The sequence below is a fragment of the Pecten maximus genome, chromosome 6, assembly GCF_902652985.1.
Source record: "Pecten maximus chromosome 6, xPecMax1.1, whole genome shotgun sequence".
Lineage (NCBI taxonomy): Eukaryota > Metazoa > Mollusca > Bivalvia > Pectinida > Pectinidae > Pecten > Pecten maximus.
Window position 1 is genome coordinate 21349454 of NC_047020.1, and position 25299 is coordinate 21374752.

The following is a 25299-nucleotide window of genomic DNA, read 5'->3' on the forward strand; positions in this document are numbered from 1 at the left end:
CGTCATATTAATGGTTACACATCGTCATATCAATGGTTACACATCGTCATATTAATCGTTACACATCGTTATATTAATAATTTAACATCGTCATATTAATGGTTTCACATCGTCATATTAATGGTTACACATCGTCATGGTAATGGTTACACATCGTCATGGTAATGGTTACATTTTAAGGGCTACTCGTGGTCATAGGTTAATGTATCGTCATATAAGTGGAGTATTGAGTTATTTATAGAGATAAATTACCCTATCAATAAGTAAGGAATATAAATTGTGATATACCTTGATAGTTTTTTTGCTATTTCATATTTCAGCAGTTCTCAAATAGGAAAACCCAAACTGATATCAAAGTGTAGTTTCTAAACATGATGTTTTCTGAATTTAAAACGTTATCGCCTGTCTACACAATTAATGACTGCATTATAGCTTCCGCATCGTCTTGATTATCATAAATATATTCCAAAATGACGTCTAGTTTGTATAAGTGTGACAAATGAATGACAGAGTGAGCAAATATGTGCATATGAAAATGAATAATCAGCATTAAATTCCGTTATGTTAATAAGCTAGATATAGATAAAGTTTATCTACAGACGTCCTCGGGGCACAGAAACAACTTACACCTGCAATTTTAACAGATTAATCGTTTGAACACGATTTATTGATTTCCTTAAGAAGTATTTCCCTTCAAAATGAAGGTGCATATAATTCTATAAAAAGTCAATGGTTGCATATATGGATGACGTCATCAATGACTAAAACGTATTAAGACGAATGTTGTGGTGACGTCATAGATCACGTGCCATTGGCATTACCACCCTTCACTAAATATATTTGGCTATATCAAACGACATTGAGTCAATATTTTCGACAACAAATTCATGACATATATTGAAATTCTTAAAATTTTCAACTTTATATACATGTATGTATACTCGAAGGTACTCCTGGCTTTTGCGAATGTTTGTTACTTCTTGTTCTTTAGGCTGGAATAATGGCTCCCATGTTACAATGTTATGTTAGAATGGATAACAACAAAGAGGTGATAAGTATAGCTATACTTTTATATCTTATATCCTGTTTTTTTTTTTTCTGTGATCCCCAAATATACATCGACGTCGACTATCAAGGAAAACTATCATAATTTGTAAATGATGTTTTTTCATCATTGGCGAAGCGTGCCAAACAATCAACATGTAAACAAGGCAGTTTATGTCGTATATTTGAGCCACTTTACCGTAGAGGGGGTAAACCCACGTCTCACAGTTGATGCGACGTCGCGACGGCAGTCTGTGTTTTACTTCTAATCAAACCGTAGGATGTCACGCCGGCTAACGTTAATGGCCACACGGGGACAGGACCACAGGTGCTAGCGCTGTAGATCACGCTGAGTTGGTCACACAATGACAGGATTATGCTCCCTGTACAAATCAATTGTCCGTACACTCCGGCAGTGGTATAACACTAGTGTGGTGCTGTATCGTTTCACCTCATACATTTATACAGCTATACCTACAATATACTAATAAAATAGATACTTGGTAAAATTGAATTCCTGAAACTGTCTTGGATCAAAGAACCCACTGAATGGGACCCTTTCATCCGTGAAAGCTGTCTTAAGACGAGTCGGGTTGCGAGGACGCAAAATCCTAAAAAAACCATACCAACGTGTTACTAATAGTTACGTCGTGACTGTTTCAATATTATTATTATATGATTTGCGCTTTAACTTACTGATTTGGTTTACAAAATGTAAACCCCTGCTGCATCAAACACTGTATACTGTATGTTATGCTGTCTTTCCTTGTATACGTATTGGTCGATGGTGTCATCATTATCATCATCCGACGTTTGATGTTGTGAGGACGTTAATCAAGAAACATCAGACTTTTTTCATGTTGTGAAAACGCCACAATACAATAACGTAAGAAACAATGGAAACGCCACATTTACAATAACACAAGAAACAATGGAAACGCCACAATACAATAACGCAAGAAACAATGGAAACGACCCAATACAATGACGCAAGAAACAATGGAAACGCCACAATACAATGACGCAAGAAACAATGGAAGCGACGAAATGAAAGAAGAGATGGAATAACTGACATATGTTTCGAGGGTCGCCACACTGTAAATATAGATCTTATTCTCACATATTGCTCTCTTTTTAACGATTTAGAGATAGAATTACTATTCTGTTATCACGTCGGTATTTTTTCTTGTTTTTTTAATTTTGTTTTATTTGTAATGGGAGTATTACATTTCCAAGGTTCCATATGGACGTATTATTCAGGACAACATTACCTGTGTGTGTCACAACTACTTAACTTAATTCAAACAGTGAAATACAGCCGACATTTTTTGTGTGTGGTTCATGGAAACAAGGTTCATCACACATGCTATATTTTCGCACATTAACATTGTAAAGGCGTGAGGCTCTCAACATGTAGCACTGCGGGTCATCTTCTGTTCGTTATTGAGTGCGTATTTGATTTTACACATTAAACGGATAAGGGGAGACAACTCCCAATTTACATTAACACCATAATGGGAATTTTTGTTATTCCAGAACAAATAATGAAAATGTAAACACATCATATTATACAATAGCAAATCGTTTTCATGTACTGAAGATCTTTGACAATCACAACACCCCCCCCCCCCCCCCCCCCCACCCCAAAAAAAAATCCCAAATGTTGTCATTAGATTCCACAATATCAATCCATAGCCTCATGAAATTTCAAAGTGATATACACCCTAGAAATTATATTGTAGCGAGGCTTTTCTTTCAACAGTAGGCCTAAACTCTTGCTAAAAACATTAGAAATCATCCGACTAGGTCGCACGGGGGCATAAAAGCAATCCGACAAAGTCATACGGGGATCAAAACCACCACACTCAGTCATACGGGGATCAAAACCACCACACTCGGTCACACGGGGATCAAAACCACCACACTCAGTCACACGGGGATCAAAACCACCACACTCAGTCACACGGGGATCAAAACCACCACACTCAGTCACACGGGGATCAAAACCACCACACTCAGTCACACGGGGATCAAAACCACCACACTCAGTCACACGGGGATCAAAACCACCACACTCAGTCGTACGGGGATCAAAACCACCACACTCAGTCGTACGGGGATCAAAACCACCACACTCAGTCATACGGGGATCAAAACCCCCACACTCAGTCATACGGGGATCAAGACCACCACACTCAGTCATATGGGGATCAAAACCACCACACTCAGTCATACGGGGATCAAGACCACCACACTCAGTCACACGGGGATCAAAACCACCACACTCAGTCGTACGGGGATCAAGACCACCACACTCAGTCATAATGGGATCAAGACCACCACACTCAGTCGTACGGGGATCAAAACCACCACACTCAGTCGTACGGGGATCAAAACCACCACACTCAGTCGTACGGGGATCAAAACCACCACACTCAGTCGTACGGGGATCAAAACCACCACACTCAGTCGTACGGGGATCAAAACCACCCCACTCAGTCGTACGGGGATCAAAACCACCCCACTCAGTCGTACGGGGATCAAAACCACCACACTCAGTCTTACGGGGATCAAAACCACCCCACTCAGTCATACGGGGATCAAAACCACCACACTCAGTCATACGGGACATGCACATCACCCGACTTAGTCGTATGGGGAATTAAAACCATATAATTCTGTCACACGGCGCAAAAAACCCACCCAACTCTGTCGAAGGGGAATAAAAGCCACCCAACCAACTCGTAAGGGGTCTGAAATCCATCCAACTCTGTCGTATGGGGGCATAAAACACCCAACTCTGTCGTATGGGGGCATAAAAACATCTAACTCTGTCGTATGGGGGCATAAAAACACCTAACTGAGTCGTATGGGGGCATGAAACACCCATCTCTGTCGTATGGGGGCATAAAACACCCAACTCTGTCGTATGGGGGCATAAAAACACCCAACTGAGTCGTAGGGGGCATAAAACACCCAACTCTGTCGTATGGGGGCATAAAACACCCAACTCTGTCGTATAGGGGCATAAAAACACCCAACTCTGTCGTATGGGGGCATAAAACACCCAACTCTGTCGTATGGGGGCATACAACACCCAACTCTGTCGTATGGGGGCATAAAACGCCCAACTCTGACGTATGGGGGCACAAAAACATCCAGGTAATTTAAGTCATATGGGGCCATAAAAACACACATCCCAGTCGTATGGGGGCATAGAAGCTTATTTCGTTCACTGTTACAAAATATGTGCCTTTAAGAATGGTAACATGTGAATAGAGAAAATAGATAAACAAATGAATTTATTTATTTATGTATACGGTATTACCATTCAGGGCATGTTACAAGAGCACCAGTTCATTCATGTGCACAGGGAAAGGTGTTTTAAAGTTTAAGATGCAACATACAGACAGTTTATTACTGCTTTGAATACAAAATTTACTTCAGATGAAAATAAAAATCATAAAATTGTCTAGATCCGATAGTTTTTTTCTGCTTTTAAAAGGTCATGATATCGGTCCTAGTCTATGTTTCATACCTACATATCTATAGAAGAGTTAAAGTTGCATGAGGATTGGTGTAAAAAACATTTGTATTTCGCATGTCTGACCTCACAAAGTGCAGGTCCTTGGTGTTTTATAATTTACGAGCAAGCCATGAATACATTATCCGTGATGTTCTTCAAGGCACGACAAGCTGTAAGGTCGAGACGGATGTCTGCAGACCGGGCCGATGTCTTTGGATGTTTAACTTATAATGGGACAAGTGAAGGAAAGTTCATAGATGGGTTTTTGTGTGAAAATATTGCACGTGACGATCACGACATAATGATGATTCCTGTAGACAGTTTCTCGGTAGACAGATATAACATTTGATACAGAGACAAATATTTTTATGTAAACTTCATCTTTGTAACAATTGTGAAACGATCGAGTAATATCAACTTATATTAATGACTTGTAGACTGGACGGAACTGCGCCTAGGCGAAGGGCTAATACAACCGTAATACATTACAGAATTTTCTCGGACAATTAAATTATTACTAACACATTTGAATACCACATGACCAGGGCCCAGTTGTTCAAAAGGTGATTAGGCTAATCAGCAGACTAATCAACAATATCAAAATCCTGATAAAATAATTTCTGGTAAAACTAACTTGACAAATTTCATGAAACCGTAACACTAATCATGTCTCTTCCTAGTTTTTCAATTACCAAGTGATTAAGCTAATCACCTTTTGAACAACTGGGCCCTGATAGTCAAGTTATGTTATCGAGAAAAATGTATTAAAAGATGAAATGGTGATATTAATCATGTGTTTGAAAATATAAAGTCACGAAACGTACCAATAACACAGTAATTAACATGGTGTGGTTTCCTTATTCATCATACTGCTGCACATGTATGGAATCTTTTGTAAACAACGACAGGTTTTGAAAATAAATTATTTCATATAATTCTAGCAAGCAATTGTTTATTCATGATTAAAAACTTAAGCAGTGTCTAATATTTCCTTATTTTAATGAAGAACCCATAGAAGAGCCGACTACATCCGTCTTCATGAGATATTGTCTAACATCTATCTGTGATAATGTGGTCTAGCCGATCTTTTCACAGCCAATTTAAGTAATAAAATATGCATCAGTCGACAGTTTGACGTGCACTAACGACAAGGTGTGTATAAATATGTGTAATATGGCCATTTCTTTGACGTTCATTTGCACGTTAATCATCTACACAACTTGTTGAATAATTAATATGTCATCCATACAGACCAACAATCTATTTGAATCCATAGGAAACGTCATACTGACACTAAGACAATAGCTCTAGAAATTAAACTACTCTTCTCCAATCTTAACTCAATATGCTGTAAGCATACATAATTTTATTAACTCAAAATTCAAGTATTGAGAAATTGGTGTAACCACAATATTTATAATTACAATCAAATTATATTTTGTAACAATATTTCAAAATTCATCACTGAGCAAATATCTTCAACACTAAAGTCAACAATTAAATATATATATTAAAGTAGTACCGATATAAGATCTGCCAATGCTTACATGAGTCACTGTATTGTCTTAACTTACAACATATGTACAAAGCTGCCTGAATCGTCAGTGTTTAATTAATATCGGTGTCGATATCAGTTTCTGAATTTGTCATAGTTGAATTGCTATAGTTACCACGAGAAAACACTATACTATTGCTAACTTTCACTTATCGTACCGGTCAGCACAATGTTGCTAGAGGGTAGAACATCTATAATGATAGAGGGACTATGAATTTACCATCGTGGTAGAACATGTATAATAATAGAGGGACTATTAATTTACCATCGTGGTAGAACATCTATAATGATAGAGGGACTATTAATTTACCATCGTGGTAGAACATCTATAATGATAGAGGGACTATTAATTTACCATCGTGGTAGAACATCTATAATGATAGAGGGACTATTAATTTACCATCGTGGTAGAACATTTATAATGATAGAGGGACTATTGATTTACCGCCGTGGTAGAACATCTATAATGATAGAGGGACTATTAATTTACCATCGTGGTAGAACATCTATAATGATAGAGGGACTATTAATTTACCATCGTGGTAGAACATCTATAATGATAGAGGGACTATTGATTTACCGCCGTGGTAGAACATCTATAATGATAGAGGGACTATTAATTTACCACCGTGGTAGAACATCTATAATGATAGAGGGACTATTAATTTACCATCGTGGTAGAACATCTATAATGATAGAGGGACTATTGAATTTACCACCGTGGTAGAACATCTATAATGATAGAGGGACTATTAATTTACCATCGTGGTAGAACATCTATAATGACAAAGGGACTATTAATTTACCATCGTGGTAGAACATCTATAATGACAGAGGGACTATTGATTTACCATCGTGGTAGAACATCTATAATGATAGAGGGACTATTAATTTACCACCGTGGTAGAACATCTATAAAGATAGAGGGACTATTGATTTACCATCGTGGTAGAACATCTATAATAATAGAGGGACTATTAATTTACCATCGTGGTAGAACATCTATAATGATAGAGGGACTATTAATTTACCACCGTGGTAGAACATCTATAATGATAGAGGGACTATTAATTTACCACTGTGGTAGAACATGTATAATGATAGAGGGACTATTAATTTACCACCGTGGTAGAACATCTATAATAATAGAGGGACTATTAATTTACCATCGTGGTAGAACATGTATAATGATAGAGGGACTATTGATTTACCATCGTGGTAGAACATCTATAATGATAGAGGGACTATTAATTTACCACCGTGTAGAACATCTATAATGATAGAGGGACTATTAATATACCACCGTGGTAGAACATCTATAATAATAGAGGGACTATTAATTTACCACCGTGGTAGAACATCTATAATGATAGAGGGACTATTAATTTACCACTGTGGTAGAACATCTATAATGATAGAGGGACTATTGATTTACCATCGTGGTAGAACATCTATAATGATAGAGGGACTATTGATTTACCATCGTGGTAGAACATGTATAATGATAGAGGGACTATTAATTTACCATCGTGGTAGAACATTTATAATGATAGAGGGACTATTGATTTACCACCGTGGTAGAACATCTATAATGATAGAGGGACTATTAATTTACCATCGTGGTAGAACATCTATAATGACAAAGGGACTATTAATTTACCATCGTGGTAGAACATCTATAATGATAGAGGGACTATTAATTTACCATCGTGGTAGAACATCTATAATGATAGAGGGACTATTAATTTACCACCGTGGTAGAACATCTATAATAATAGAGGGACTATTAATTTACCACCGTGGTAGAACATCTATAATGATAGAGGGACTATTAATTTACCATCGTGGTAGAACATCTATAATAATAGAGGGACTATTAATTTACCACCGTGGTAGAACATCTATAATGATAGAGGGACTATTAATTTACCATCGTGGTAGAACATCTATAATGATAGAGGGACTATTGATTTACCACCGTGGTAGAACATCTATAATGATAGAGGGACTATTAATTTACCATCGTGGTAGAACATCTATAATGATAGAGGGACTATTAATTTACCATCGTGGTAGAACATCTATAATGATAGAGGGACTATTAATTTACCGCCGTGGTAGAACATCTATAATGATAGAGGGACTATTAATTTACCACCGTGGTAGAACATCTATAATGATAGAGGGACTATTAATTTACCACCGTGGTAGAACATCTATAATGATAGAAGGACTATTGATTTACCGCCGTGGTAGAACATCTATAATGATAGAGGGACTATTAATTTACCACCGTGGTAGAACAGCTATAATGATAGAGGGACTATTAATTTACCACCGTGGTAGAACATCTATAATGATAGAGGGACTATTAATTTACCATCGTGGTAGAACATCTATAATGATAGAGGGACTATTGATTTACCACCGTGGTAGAACATCTATAATGATAGAGGGACTATTAATTTACCATCGTGGTAGAACATCTATAATGATAGAGGGACTATTAATTTACCATCGTGGTAGAACATCTATAATGATAGAGGGACTATTGATTTACCATCGTGGTAGAACATCTATAATGATAGAGGGACTATTAATTTACCACCGTGGTAGAACATCTATAAATGATAGAGGGACTATTGATTTACCACCGTGGTAGAACATGTATAATAATAGAGGGACTATTAATTTACCACCGTGGTAGAACATCTATAATAATAGAGGGACTATTAATTTACCATCGTGGTAGAACATCTATAATAATAGAGGGACTATTAATTTACCACCGTGGTAGAACATCTATAATGATAGAGGGACTATTAATTTACCATCGTGGTAGAACATCTATAATAATAGAGGGACTATTAATTTACCATCGTGGTAGAACATCTATAATGATAGAGGGACTATTAATTTACCACTCGTGGTAGAACATCTATAATGATAGAGGGACTATTAATTTACCACCGTGGTAGAACAGCTATAATGATAGAGGGACTATTAATTTACCACCGTGGTAGAACATCTATAATGATAGAGGGACTATTAATTTACCATCGTGGTAGAACATCTATAATGATAGAGGGACTATTAATTTACCACCGTGGTAGAACATCTATAATGATAGAGGGACTATTAATTTACCACCGTGGTAGAACATCTATAATGATAGAGGGACTATTAATTTACCACCGTGGTAGAGCATCTATAATAATAGCTTACAAGAACGACCGTGGTTTGCTAACTACCAAACTTAACTTACTACATCTGCTCAATTACTTGCTTGTGGATTATGCCTAATGGTCCCGTTGTCACTAAGCTACATGTATCTCTGACGTAACCCGGATTTGACCTAGATTTGTACGGCGTGTGTCGTCGTGACCTAGATTTGTACGGCGTGTGTCGTCGTGACCTAGATTTGTACGGCGTGTGTCGTCGTGACCTAGATCTGTACGGCGTGTGTCGTCGTGACCTAGATTTGTACGGCGTGTGTCGTCGTGACCTAGATTTGTACGGCGTGTGTCGTCGAGACAGATTTGTACGGCGTGTGTCGTCGTGACCTAGATTTGTACGGCGTGTGTCGTCGAGACTTAGATTTGTACGGCGTGTGTCGTCGTGACCTAGATTTGTACGGCGTGTGTCGTCGTGACCTAGATTTGTACGGCGTGTGTCGTCGAGACTTAGATTTGTACGGCGTGTGTCGTCGTGACCTAGATTTGTACGGCGTGTGTCGTCGTTACCTAGATTTGTACGGCGTGTGTCGTCGATGACCAGAAGGCGCTTACACTTCCGGAACTTCATTGCTCAAGTGTCTCCATGTATATTTATATTTTGTGTTCCTATTTTGGCCTCGTTTTATTGATCTGGAGTTTAGATTCTCTGTTAATTTTACCACAGTTGACCAAGAGAGCAGTAATTTCAGCGACAAGAACTAGTTGACTAAAAGCGGCCAACATTAGCTTACTTGGGCAGTCGAAGTAAGCTCACTACAATCACAAATTGATCTCCTATCGCGGGCAGTGTTCGCTTGGTGCGTAGTCATCAGCTTTTATTTTGTGTATACAAACATTTACATAATTCAATATTCGACATCCGTACCTTAAAAAGCTGTCGACATAATTAGGTTTGTTTTTACGATTTTATCTCGTTTGAGCTGGTGTTCCATATACTTTTCGATATTTACAACAAAACAAGCAAGGGCCATAAAGGATTATTAAGAAATCACACCACGACTATAACGGCAGATACCAAATGCATCCTGATGTTAAAAATGCATTTTCACATAGGAAAATGTTTTTCAGAGATTTCCAAACCTGCCATGTCTTAATTAATTTTCTTGTAAACGTATTATCCTCTCGACAAGAAATTCGTTATCTATATAAAATGGAGTAATTAATCCTTTTTGCCACACGTGACGTTTGGTAACAGTAAAGATATAGACAACGTAAGAGTAAGATATTGTTAAAATTCTAGTCAATGCAACCTTGACCTCGTCACACCCCAGATGAAGCATTGTGTTGTATACGGTAGGGAGATTTGATCTTCTAATCTCCTTAGAACAAGACCAATTATATAGAACTGCAGTTTGAACGCAATCAGAAGAAAACCTGGCAAAAGCAACACATTTATGAATTTGTGTCAAGAAATAACCTTTTGATTGGCACCGTGATACGGTTAGCAGAAAAAACTCTAAAACATGGGAGAACTATGGACATTTATTTCAGTGTGACGCTTAAAGATTGCGATTTCAATATTAGTTAAGACTGTTTCTAGAGCAACACGAATCGCAGAACTAGAGAATAGGCGAAGAATTTACGATTTTTTTTCTTGTGCTCTTAAAATAGAATCCAGAAGGAAATTATATACTAATTCCTAATGCCTGGTATACTAAATGTATGAAAACTGTTTTTAATCTGAAGATGATGTCTAAGAATGCGCTGCAGGGGATGATGTCTGATAGATGTTATTCCGGCCGTATTAACCTAAGTTACCATTAACCCATTAACTTAACCTTGGTCCTCTATTTATCAAAGGCTTTTTATATACAACACACCATTACATGCCAACATGGAGTTCGCCTTTACATTAATATTACATGTCATAGGTGCTGTAAACATTTATTTAAGACAGGGCAGCATTAGGTGCATTGTAATTTCGTTTCCTTGTCCATATTTCTAAGTTATGTTTCCTTATATTGAACCAATAGGAAGATTCGAGAGATCAACGTATTGTGTATCTACATAGTGTATATCAAAATGTCAACAATAGTCTATACGCCACAACAATGTGTCACCTTAACTTCACTCTAGGGTCTCATAGCTTAAAAGTTTGTGGTAACAGGATGACACTACAGTTCACATTTTCTTTTCGAATTCAAATGGCAATCTGTAGGCATTTTGTTAATGTAACACTGCGGTGTTTGTAATAACTTAAACTTCTATATGGTTATAGTCAATCAAAACTACAACATACAGCTGTTTCGTCCCTCAAGGACTAGTCAGTGATGTCAGGGACATCATACAGCTGTTTCGTCCATCTAGGACTCGTCAGTGATGTCAGGGACATCATACAGCTGTTTCGTCCCTCTAGGACTCGTCAGTGATGCCAGGGACATCATAAAGCTGTTTCGTCCATCTAGGACTCGTCAATGATGCCAGGGACATCATACAACTGTTTCGTCCCTCTAGGACTCGTCAGTGATGCCAGGGACATCATACAGCTGTTTCGTCCCTCTAGGACTCGTCAGTGATGTCAGGGACATCATCAAGCTGTTTCGTCCATCTAGGACTCGTCAATGATGCCAGGGACATCATACAACTGTTTCGTCCCTCTAGGACTCGTCAGTGATGCCAGGGACATCATACAGCTGTTTCGTCCCTCTAGGACTCGTCAGTGATGTCAGGGACATCATCAAGCTGTTTCGTCCATCTAGGACTCGTCAATGATGCCAGGGACATCATACAACTGTTTCGTCCCTCTAGGACTCGTCAGTGATGCCAGGGACATCATACAGCTGTTTCGTCCCTCTAGGACTCGTCAGCGACGCCAAGGACTTAGGACGCTGATATCTAGGATGCGAAGGAGGAAAATCAGAAAAAAAAGTCCGAAAAAATGTCAAAATCTGAATAGAGTCGACATTCAATCTCATCCATATAAAGTGTAGGATCGGAAATGGATAAATTCCAAATTTGATCATCCAAATTTAGCCCCACATGTTACAGAGCGTGAGTAGATCGGGAGATTAGTTGCTGATATAGAGGTTAACGAGCGGTGTGTAGTATATGGTATTTCTTTCACTCGAGTTAGTTATTTTTCAAAGTTAGCGAGTATTTTTTGTAATTTTTGAAAAATAACTACCAAGAGTGAAAGAAATACCATATACAACAACTACGAGTTTGTGTGACCTGTTTCTACCACAATAGAAAAACTATTTTGAGAGTGAAGTGACCTGTTTTGTGTCAATGTGTGTTCTTTTCACATTATCAGGTGTGATGTAAGGATATGACCCTAATTTGAAATGCCGCTAATTAATATGCAAAACTGACAAATTCGGAAATGTATGAAAATATTACAAACACACAAAAAATAAGTGGGTTTATTATTTCAAAGCAATAAATTGATCAAAAATTCTATATATTTTCAAGAATATAACAAAACAACTGCGAACAACTTTTATCATTTCCAGGACATCGTGAAGCGGCCTTAAAGTGTTAGCCAATCAAAGTGCATTAAACCACGTGAATAACAAATAGTCCCGATCAAAGGTCACCGTGTCAACCAATCAAAACGTATTTAGAGTTTATTCCACGTGTTATATAAACTGAATGTATTCCACAGTTGTAATGATTATTTCATGCCTTGGGAGTTGAATAACATCCACCTTTTGTAGTAGAGACATCGATAATAGTCTCGTAACTAGACTAATGGTCAAGACCGGTGAGTTATCGGCGAGTTACCAATTCTGTAAAGCTTACTCACGAGGGATGGAGCTATTTCATTTTTGTAATAAGATACATCCCAGTTGAAGATACGATATAATTCAATTCAATTCAACTGATTTCCTAATGCAACAGATCATATAGGATAACAAAATATTCATATACATATTGCAAATTGAATATGCACGTCACCAAAATGTAGAAATTGGCATCCTTGGTATAGAATCTAATCATCGGCAACAAATACAAAAAAGGGAGGAACAATGTCCTAATAATGATCACTTATAACACAGAAAGTTACATATAAAATATAGTGGCGATAGAATGTCTTCGGGGATGTAATTTATTATGATTACAATATGCACTTTAAATTTAATTGAATAAAATATACAATAGCCAATTATGGTAGTCAATCTATCATAATCATTCTTTGATATAGCGATGACCATACGGTCGTTGAGGAGGACGGACATTTAGCTACAATGGGGCGAGGTTAATTCACATAAAACTCTGGTAATATCACAGAAATTATACTTCATGTCCCTGTAAAAGCTATAACCGACCGCCCCTCGAGAGGTGACACTTGTTATCATAATGATACCGTATATAGCGTAATTGCTGTCTACGGGACCATAAACACCGAGGAACTGGGGCCTCTTAGTAGAATGACGACGGAGACCTTGGTATTAAGGAAAATGCATTTAATATTCACTAACTATGAAAGTTTTACATGCTCGTAAAAATGCCCGTCGTTGATAATTATACCTACACACAGTAGACTACCGATGGATTCGGACTTGCACCGAGATATGTAGGCTCATAGTTAACTTGGAGACACACTGTCATTGTGGTCGAGATTAATGGCGGCATGAAGTGCTGTGGAGCTCGGGAACAATTTGTCATTTTTTAATTGTTGCCGTTTGGACAGGACGGGCCGCTTGTAAATCATCAGCTATTGGTTTTAGTCATTATACCGTTACATTACGGACCACCAGTGAGAGGCATCCTTATTTGGTCATTATGTGGACCACCAGCGGGATAATCCCTTCCTGGCTAGAATACATCCCTTCCTGGTTATCTATCCATAATTAACCGAAATATTGATCATTGTACATAGACGGGACGCATCCACTCTCGGCCGTAAGGACGGTTTCTTGACATGTTGTATTCTTATATGAAAATAGAGAAGATGTAAACTAGGTCACTGTGACCTTCGTTTTTTTTTTTTTTAGGTTTTGACTTTTTTTCAAGTGAATTCTCAATATTTGATTCATTTTTTGTTGCCAACGCTAAAACTACCATTTTACTTCAATATTTACTTGCATGATACTTTAACAATATTCTTTTCATTTTACCTCGAAATTCTATGGGTCCACCCAAAATCTGATATTTTGGATATCGTACCAAAATGAGTATAACTATCCTACTATAATGAGGTTAACTACTATAAGACAAATACACACCGGATTTTTGTGTAAATTAGACCGATACTTTTTGAACAAAGGATCAGCGAAACATTGACGACTTATGTCGCTTTTGAGACTTTTCTAATATATAGGGTATCGACCAGAACAGTGACGTTTGTATTCGGACAAATGCCACCATTCTCTGCAGATGTTTAGTGGTTGCAAGAAGACTCCTATTTCAATTGAGAATAATACCCTGGTCTCCAACATATTAGCAAAATCGTAATTCTAACTTGGAATTGATGAAACTGGGGCATAATACGAACTAAAAATATAGATTTGAACGGCGACCCTTTCAAATGTACGAGAAAATAAGACTTAGATGTCCTAAAAGAGAAAGCGTCCTACAAATGTAGGTCAAATCCGGGTGAAGTCAAATTCTTGAAGTTAGAACTAGAATGGCGACGTAACCATTATGCATAGAATGATGACGTAACCATTATGCATAGAAAGGTGACGTAACCACAAGGCATAGAATGGTGACGTAACCACTAGGCATACAATGGCGACGTAACCAATAGGCATAGATTGATGACGTAACCATTAGGCATATAATGGTGACGTAACTACTAGGCATAGAATAGTAACGTAACCAATAGGCATAGAATGGTGACGTAACCAATATGCATAGAATGGTGACGTAACCACTAAGCATAGAATGGTGACGTAACCACTAAGCATAGAATGGTGACGTAACCAATAGGCATATCTATCCAACATGTCTGAATCATATCGCATAAGGAAATACAATAATTCCCAATGAGATCATGATGCCGGTCATAAAACGTTCCCACGGTCTTCATCATCCCTCAGTAGTCGACAATCATTGTAATGGGAACAGGTGCTTGAATCTCGAATTAACTGTGACTGGGACAAATTTATAAATGGAAAGACAGACAGGGAGTACCTATCCAACTTCTTACAAGTGAAAAAATACCCAATGCATTGACCAAGTGTACTATGGCGCGGGAAGGAGGTCATAATTAAATATTTTTGCCTAGGCAAAATTATTATTGCCTAGGCAATAATCGAAACAAAATTATTTTTGCCTACGCAAAAATCGAATATTACCTAGGCAGAAATATTTTGCCTAGGCAATATTTTATTTTTGCCTAGGCAAAAAAATTTAATTATGACATCCTTCCCGCGCCATAGCGTAACGCCGAGTTACATACAATTGGCCAAAAAAAGTATATCTGGGGAAAATACATCGAAAGTGGTTAGAAGATATCACACACACACAAAAAAAAACAACATCATACAATATGTTGCGTTCGAACGAAACGCTACTGCGCGGAGACGAATATAACTGTATAACGAAGGAAATATCTTTGTGATCTCCAACAAAGTAGATACATACCGCAGGTAAACAATTACAGGTATATCAATGGAAAATTTCGTTCGAATGACATTATTTTTCATGGATGTCCGTTCCCAGCGACCGCGAAAACGTTTTTAAAGAATCATGATAATTTGATAAATCTACACAGAAGGTAAGCAGAATGACAGATTTAAATGCACAAACGTATGGACAGAAGAGCTTCCTGATAATGTTACGTTATATATAAATAACTACATCACAGAACAATGTAGGTTTGTATACATTGTCAATAAACGTTTCTAAATATTTTTAATAGATATATTTTCTAAAATATTATTCATATTGTAGAGGGAATTAGAAAACAGTTTTCTAAAACACATTTCTAAAATTTTGGAACATTTTGTTGTATACTGTTTACTTTTGATATATATATTTTATTAAATATTATTCATATTGCAGATGTGAATTGGAAAACAGGGCAGACAATCTGGCGTCCTTCATATTTGCATCCGTGGCTGTATTCTGTCACTTTAAACTTATTACACGTTTTTATATTTATAAATTGATAACTTCGCTAACTTTTGCCAAAATCCACCTTATTCAATGTCTACTCTTGACTTATATATCTTCATAAAAACCATGTTCACCAATTTAAAGACAACTATACTAACAGTTATGAAGCAGCAAAAGGCCATGGATTCACATGAAATCTCATCTCAAATGGATGTCGTAAACAATGTTTCTTGGGAACATCAATCATTTCATGTGACTTCACAACACAAGTACGATGATTCATGATGTCAGAATTAACCGAGTATTCTCGGGGAAGCTAAACATCATGTAACAAGATTCAATAGTATTTTTCTCTGCTTATATTAGACACCAAAACAGGAAGAAAATAATGTTTTTTCAAAAGTCAAATGAAATGCCAAAATCATCAGGACGTCACTTTAAATGGCATAAACCATAGCTAACACACGCGAGCTTGTTAATTCTCATTAGTACAACAAAGATGACGTGTTGCCCGACCATGATTGTGTATCGATTACACATTTTGTTTCAATTAATATGAAATATGTTCTTTAAATGTTATACAGACTCCTCGATTTCCAGTATGTCTCCAGACGACGATGTTTTATTTTCTTGCCCTAAACAGGGATATTCTTTTGTTGCATTTATGCCAGTGAAAAATAGATTTAAGTTTATCAAATTAATAAAACTTATATCTTCACTGCAGCGATGAGCGAGTCAAATATAAATCTTGTATTGTAAACTACTAACCATGTATTCTGTTTATACTGCAACAATTTTCTACGAGTTGAAGACATTCAAAACAGCAAATTACTGTTTTGTTTACCTTTCTTGGGTACGAGTGACGTGAACGGCTACATCGCGCAGGAAAATATCCATTCATTGATACCACTTATGTGTATTTACTACCACTACAATGCGCCATTGAAAAATAATTCCACGCTTTTTATGTAAATCAGAGTTCAGTTTCAGTTAAACATGTGAAGAAGCATGTATGGAAATATCACACAAATACTTATTATTCCTGACAATTTTAACTTACAATATGTTTAAAACAACAATTAACAAAACGATTTAGAATTCAGAAGTTGAGGGTCAAGTTGAAAGTAGTCCCGTCAGATGTGAAACAAATTCACGTGAATCGTATTGACGTATAAAACAATTATATTGACGGATAAAGCAGCATACGTTTATCCGTCAGTAAATATCGGTCAGTGTAGGTGACAATTGCAGGATAAAATATAAGATTTTGCAGTGAAAATATAAGCTTCGCAGTGAAAATATAGGTTTTTCGTTTTTGACCAATCAGAGCGAACCTTTGTATTCACCTCATTGAAACTTGCCGTTTTTTCCAATCGAAGCGAACATTCAGACTAGCGTTTGACAAAATACTCACTTGACGTTAGCTATTCATGCAGAGTTTCTCCGGTAACAGCAGAAAACGCTTAAATTGCGCTGGTGATTCCTTTCAAAATGGCGCCGTCAAGTTGACGTGGAGTAACGTCGCAAAGAGAGGACGTCATGAATTATGCAACCGATTCCCGTACTTTTTGACAATTTAATTTTTTCTGTTTTTAATATTTTTTTTAAGTAAATAAAATGCAATAAAAAGAAAATAGAATGGTTTCCTGTTTAATATAACATATATTTCACTCGTATGACTGAATATTTCGATGATTTCACTCGTGCGCAATATTCTGTCATACTCGTGATATATATGTTATATTAAACGGGAAACCATTCAATATCCTCTTTATCTCTTAACCTGGACAGGTGTATCCGAACTTTTACTGGTACGAGATTTCCTTACCTTACCCTAGGAAAAGACAAGCTACACGTGCTTTTTTCACATCCTCAACAATTGCATTTCGTCACGTCAACAATACCATGACGTCACGGCGACAATACAATGACGTCGCGTCGACTTTCCTTGCATTTTGTCATTTGCATAATAGATACAGAAGAGCGTAAGAGAAAAGTAATTCTACCACAATACGCCGTGTTATTCCACTTTCAAGCCATTGTATAAATGTGCCGACTGTTGGATAAATATATGTTATATAGTGGTATATGACCGTCCAGTCTTTTAATTGGTCAAGAATTCGAACTTTGACCCAAGCTGCAATTGTTATTAACGTTATCAATAATCGAATGACGTCCCATCACCGGGTCCCGGACGTCACCGGTACACATTATTTGCATACGCGAAATTATACTTCGCCACGTTTCCCGTTTGATTCAAGCCGATGTTATTGTGGTAGAAACAGGTCACAAAAGCGAGTGTCTTTTGCAACTTTTAAAAAATAACTTACGAGTGTGAAATAAATTCCATATCCAACAATCACTCGTTGTGTAACCTCTATTTATTCACCCCCATGGAAGCGAGACAGGGGGTATCTCAACCCTCGGGGTAGGATAATTAAGCTACAAAACACTCGGCATGCCTCGTATTTGGGCAACATTTAAAAGAATCTCCCCTGGTTGAGATTCCCCTCTCACCCAAAGGGGGCAAAAGATTCTATTAATCTCTTACCCTTGACAGGAATATTTTATTTCACTGGTGCGAGATTTTCCTATATCACTGTGTGCGAACTCAACTGTACGGTTACCGGATGTTGCGATTGCTGAAGCGGTTGAAAATGGCTGCTTATTGCAGAGGTGAGAAGAAAATAACAATTATGTACCGATAAAGAGTGAAATGATACAAAGAATAAGTTGTGGTACATGTTAAGATATCAATCATGCCCTGAGACTATCAACATGTCTGTTAACTATAACCAAACTATCGCAAGGATTAAAAATCACTTGCTCCTCGTCGAAAATTTCATCCGAAAGATGTTATTATTTTCATTTATATCCTCTCGTTATGTGTTATTTCTTCTATCTTAGTTCTGAAACGAAAGTTTGAACTCCGATTATTCTATATCACCATTCCTACACGATGTAATATTATGCAAACTTACATTTAACGAGAAAAAATACACGAGTTGAATGCGGGAATATGTACGGGTTGTTATGAAACTACTGTAAGGGTTGTAGCGATTTATGAAAAATAATTCGTACGGGTAATTGTGATGGTTATCGATGCATTATAAGTAGTCTGAGCCACACTCTCAATGTCCACGAGTTTTATGTAATTTATTCGATATTAAAAAATGTTTCTAATGAAATTTCTTGTCTACCGTTTCAGATCACGATGTAATACCGTTGCTATTACTGTGATTTCAAATGTTTGCTGTTTGAAGACGTAATTAAGCACAGTCAAACTTTACATGGACATGAAATGCTTAATTTTAAAACTGCAAAACACTCACCAAAAGGAACTATAGCTCAGACCAAAAATTCCAAACGTGTACCAGATGTAGTAGGAAGACAGGGGGAAAAGATAAAGGTAAATAGTGACACATGTACTATCACATTACAGGAAAGTGATGATGGCTCCCATGACAATACTCATGCTATTCCGCCGTGGTGAAACATATTTGGAGAACAGGATTGAAACTGTTCAAAGAGAAATTCCTGAGACTTATGGGAGGTTGGAAGAAACCAGTTCAAAGGATGCGAAAATAAATTTTGCTGTTCCACATCATTGATGTTTAGAGGATATTGAGCTGTCACAAAAGCTAAGAAATGTAAAGCCAGGAATATTGCACGAGATGATAGAAATGGCAAAACTGAACAACGTGGAGCAGTACAATACATTCAAACTCTGTATCGACGGTAAACAAATCAACACAGGTGCAATGGATCAGAAAGAAGGTGATGTAAATATATGGGGCTATGAAACAGAACCTACATTTTCACAATGGAAAGCTGAACTATGCTAACTGAAACATTTACAAATTTATTGGAATCACTTGATGCAAGGAGTGTGACATACCTTCCGAACAGTTTTCAGCACAGAAGGAGTAAGTTCGCAAGATTGGTAAGGACATATTGCAAATGTTCAGCAAGCGTGTTTGCAAACTGCGGACTGTAAGGCAAAGGAAGATTGTCAAGTTGACATGAAACACGTGTATCAACGTGGGCAAACTTGCAATTTGCCATCCCAAGAGACCTACATTTGCTTGACAGGACCTAATGGAATAAGAAGAGATCTCATAAACTCGTCCTTCATTAAGCAATGAACAGATGCCTGGTAAGAGACGCGAAAGAACGCAAAAGTGACAGGAAGTACTGACCAAACAGCACTTGGATTCTACGGTTTAAAAAAGATGAAAGAACGTTATTAAAATGTTTCAACTCAAAAGAAAAACCGGCCCCCGGGGATGAGACAATGTAAAGGATGGAGTATGGAACGTCAAATGAAATCAATCCATTGCAACACTGGTATCAAAGGTTTTACCCGTCTTCTTTCCGTCGTTGTCCTATGTAGAAGAAGGATGTGATATAATTCATTATAAAGATGCTTCCTTTGCTGTTGCGAGTCCAGATTGCAGTGCCAGACAGACAGATGAAATTAAAAGACCACACGGGGAAAAACGTATGCTATTGAAATGAAATGTCCCTTTCCAGATCAACTATCCAAAACACCAGTTGTTTATTCATTACCATGGTATTATGTCGTTCAAATTCTGTTCGTTTACTATTTCTATGCTACAACACGGAAAGCACAACGACATCCCTAGCAAAATTCGACCAAGAACTGTTTCGGGACATTTTTGCCTTGCTCTAGAGATTGTACGGTCAGGAAAGTTTACCTCCAAAGAAACTACCAGACATTTCCTTGACACGCGGTTGTATTGAATTTTGTACGCTGTACGTACACTACCAGGCAAACATATTGGTGCTTACATAAATCACAACACACCGTTCAATCACATCGCTATAGGCCGTACACAATCCTAGATTTGTTTGTGTTACAACCCGTACAGTCGATGCTAACTTTATTTCGATATTTTGCAAAACGTAGTCAAGACAGAATCATGCTGAATGTCATTTTCATTTTAGGAGACGTATATGTTTCTACTCAAACAGTCAGAAAGTTATTTATTATCCGTGTTTATCTGTAAAATGTGCTAATTTGATACGACAGTCATATTGACAGCTGATTTCACGCCGAGTTTTGATATAAAAGTATCATTTCCCATGTGTATTTTTAACTTATAAATTTACATAATATCAAGAGTTTATTCAGGAGACACCGTAACGCTGGGGTATGTAAAATACATAATATAACTACCTAATTTCAGCTTTGAAACTTATCTCGCTCTCTCCGTTTACCTTTCCGCCTCGCTTCGGCTATCGCAACATCCGGTAGCCGTACAGTTGAGTTCGCACACAGTGTATATATTACTCTGGACAGGGATTATCCACAATTTCACCAGCGAGATTTTCTTTTATTGCATTTTTTTTACGAAATTTATTCATTCTAGAAGTGAAAAATATATCACTTTTTTCCTGTTTTGACCAATCAGAACACTGCTTACAAACGACAATTAGGAAAATTAAGATTTACATATAGCTCTCAGTCATGTTATATGACGTCATAATGCAAGATAGAATACATAACGTCACGATTTGGCGTACATTTGTGAGCCGTTGGCAGGGAACCGCAGCGACGTTCCCTGCGACTTCTGGGAGAGATTGAACTGCCTCGGTATATTTTGCTTCAAAATGTAATAAACAGAATATCTAACAGTATCTTCAGTAATACCAAAAATATTTCACGTGTGGCCAATATTTGTGATATTTTTCACTCGTGAAAAAATATCAGCCACACTCGTGAAATATATTTGGTATTACTAAAGACACTATTAATATGCTCTTTATCTTGCACGTTCTCGACATCTATATGACGTCATGGCAATGATATACTGACGTCACATCAAGATCGTCTTCCATGATGTAACGTCAATATTTTAGATACATAAGAGGATACAAAAATCATTCACTCCCTATTTATTCAATAAGTCTAGTAGGTACGTTTAGGAAATAGAAGGCTTTACAAAAAACAAAAACAAACTACCAAGATATTCTTCATTTCGTGTCTAAATTTAAGGAGTTACGATTCCCTGCACAGCTGTATCGACTTAATGGGCTTCCAATACAACAATCACTTTTGATTTTGCCTCGAAATTCAATGTGTTAGGCTACCTGCAGTTGTATCAGTTAAACATTGTGATACACTAGAGTTTTTTTCCCCTTTTTAACTTGGCCCTTAACCGTTTAATCCGATACAGTATGTTTCTGATAGCCATAACAAGATAGTCTTCAATCAAAATATTACTAAAAACCATAATCGAATTTTAATGAAGTCAACTTCGTTTTATTTCAATCAATTTTGCCTCGTGTGAACATATATCTCAGTAAAAAGATTCAAAATACAAGTGACCATCTGGTGACTATGAGTTATTCAATATCATTTTACTTAATGTAACTTTTCACAAAACACGTTAACAGGTAGTGTAACCTCGACATTGCCAAAACATTTACCTGCAAAGACTTGCAATTTAATCTTTGTTTTCGGTCCCAAACTTCATTTGAAAATTAAACAAGAATACCGCGGGGCGGAGTAATATTTGCCTTCCAAAGCCGAAGCGAGATTTGTTTAAATATTGAAGGCAACAAGAATTGTCGCAAAATACTTCTCATCTTCGCTAGCCAAGGCTTCTGATTACGTTACACTCCACGAACCCTTGGCGGATATAGTCGTGTTCAAACCGTCGCGCCCTGGAATCCCAGGGCACCCATCAAATCGCGTTTTACATTCTGGCTTGGTTTCGGAGTAAACAAAAAATGCGGCACCCAGTACAGAGCTACATTGCCGACTATGTCATGGCATTTTACCTAAATACAAACATCACAATCTTTGGGGGAACATTCGCAGTGTTTGATCAATTCATATAAGTCATTGATCACATATCTCATCGAAATGACACCAAACCTCGATGTGTGTTTGTAAACATCACCGATGAAGTAAATCGGTAACGCTTGTTTTGATTGGTCGAAAATTTCATGCGTGAAGGGTGGTAATTTCGAATCACCGCTAGAGGGCCAGAACTGACGCCTATATCTGCCAAGGGTTCGTGGAGTGTAACGTAATCAGAAGCCTTGGCTAGCGAAGATGAATACTTCTAAGCAAAATACTATAACTGTATGTCATGATAACAAATCCTACAAACTATATATTCCATAAAAAAAACAGCTTTAAAACAGATTTTCGGCCAAAATAGAATCTGCAATAAATAAGGGGCAACAGCATTTGCAAAATTTGTCGCCTCAAAATGCCTTTTCGCAAAACACAATTTCTACGTAATAATTATAAAGGTTACGAAGTATTGCAGTGCGATTCGCAATTAAACCGAAATAAACTAAGGGCAATAACTTTTGCAAAAAAAAAAAAAAAAAAAAGTTTGTTTCAACATTTGGAAGGCAGACAGAAGGATTTTTAAAGAAGACTTTGTACTCAATAAGTTTCGATACGCCACCCTTTATCAGCCTTCCCCAATAAGTTTCGATACGCCACCCTTTATCAGCCTTCCCCAATAGGAAGTCCGTGGTGCAAGGTGTCATATCTGTTAATTTTCTGTCTGAAGTCCTCTCGCACCCAGAAAGGACACAGGACAGACACGAAATGACGCCTGTGTATTCATCATGTTTGTCAAAGTAATCATAGTCACACGTTTCCCTTCATGTAACCATGTTATAATGTTAAAGTACTTCATTTTAATCTAGTCGCCAAAGTGAAAGTAAAATTAATCTGAAAGCAGGGTTCCATCTCGTCCACGTGTGCATGCACAACAAACCGCAATATGTTAATACAGAGAACATTTTACTGATACCATTCCATCGATGTATGTATCACTCGAACAAACACTTTAAATACACAGACGTCACGCCGGTAAAACGTTTGTACTTACCGCGAGAAGTATCTCATCTTCCACGATGAGCTGATGACGATGGGGTACCTAGCGTCTTCTATCCCACTTCCGACACATTCCATCAGACTATTTACGGTAGTTACAATCAACCATATTTTTCCATGTTGGAAATGCTACCACGTCATATAGAAATGTATAAACTTAATTGGCAAAGTTATATTTTCCAATGACTAGGAGACATTTTCATATAGATTTATTCAATCATCGTATGTTCACGTTTAGCAGGCACCCTAAATTACTGTTTAACGCAAATAATAGAAAAATTAAATATATAATATTTAAACTTAATATTATATCTAGTTCATGCCAGAATCCTATTTTGGAAATTGGAAAGATCAGCTATCGTAGACATTTACACTTGGCATTGCTAACGATTAAATTCTATTGTAAAGAAAAAGTAAGATTCTAGAAGAGTAAATCTGACACTTCTAATTCATAACAGTATTTTATGAAAGTTACATCACTGAGGTTATTTTCTCAAGAATCAGATCGATTTATTCTATTACTCGGACCAGACTTCCGGCTTGACCAATGAGTTTCGATATGAAACTGCAAGGTCTCGCACAACTAATTATTTCACTACTAGTGTACATGTTATTAGCCAATGTCTCCATCCCCTCAATGCTCATTTGAAGTTCAAATATTGTGAAATTTATATCAAATTAAAGTTTGAAGATTTCCCAACCAGAAAAATGATGTTATTTGATAGGTTTAATAACATATCAGAGCACACCAGTACTTGGAAGACAGTAACCCCTATACCTAGGGAATTACCTCCTGTTTACACCTGGAATCCTATGACTTTCTATTTATACCAGGAGTGTATATTTTTGACATTCAAAATCTCAAAAACCTTCTCTTTATCTCGTATAAAGAAAATACCCATTCCATGTATCATTTACACAGTAAATAGCAACAAACCTAAGAAACACATTTTCTTCAGGGACTTGACTAGGTTGATTGGCTGGATTACATGTACCAGACCTGCAACCAGGGCCCAGTTGTTCAACGGGTGATTAGGCTAATCACAAT

At 37.2% G+C, this 25299-nt stretch overlaps 1 protein-coding gene across 7 annotated transcripts in view; it reads right to left on the reverse strand.

Annotated features, from left to right (window-relative positions):
* Nucleotides 1–25299, reverse strand: part of LOC117329220 (neurobeachin-like) — a 313249-nt gene that overhangs the window by 201964 nt on the left and 85986 nt on the right. The window lies entirely within an intron of this gene.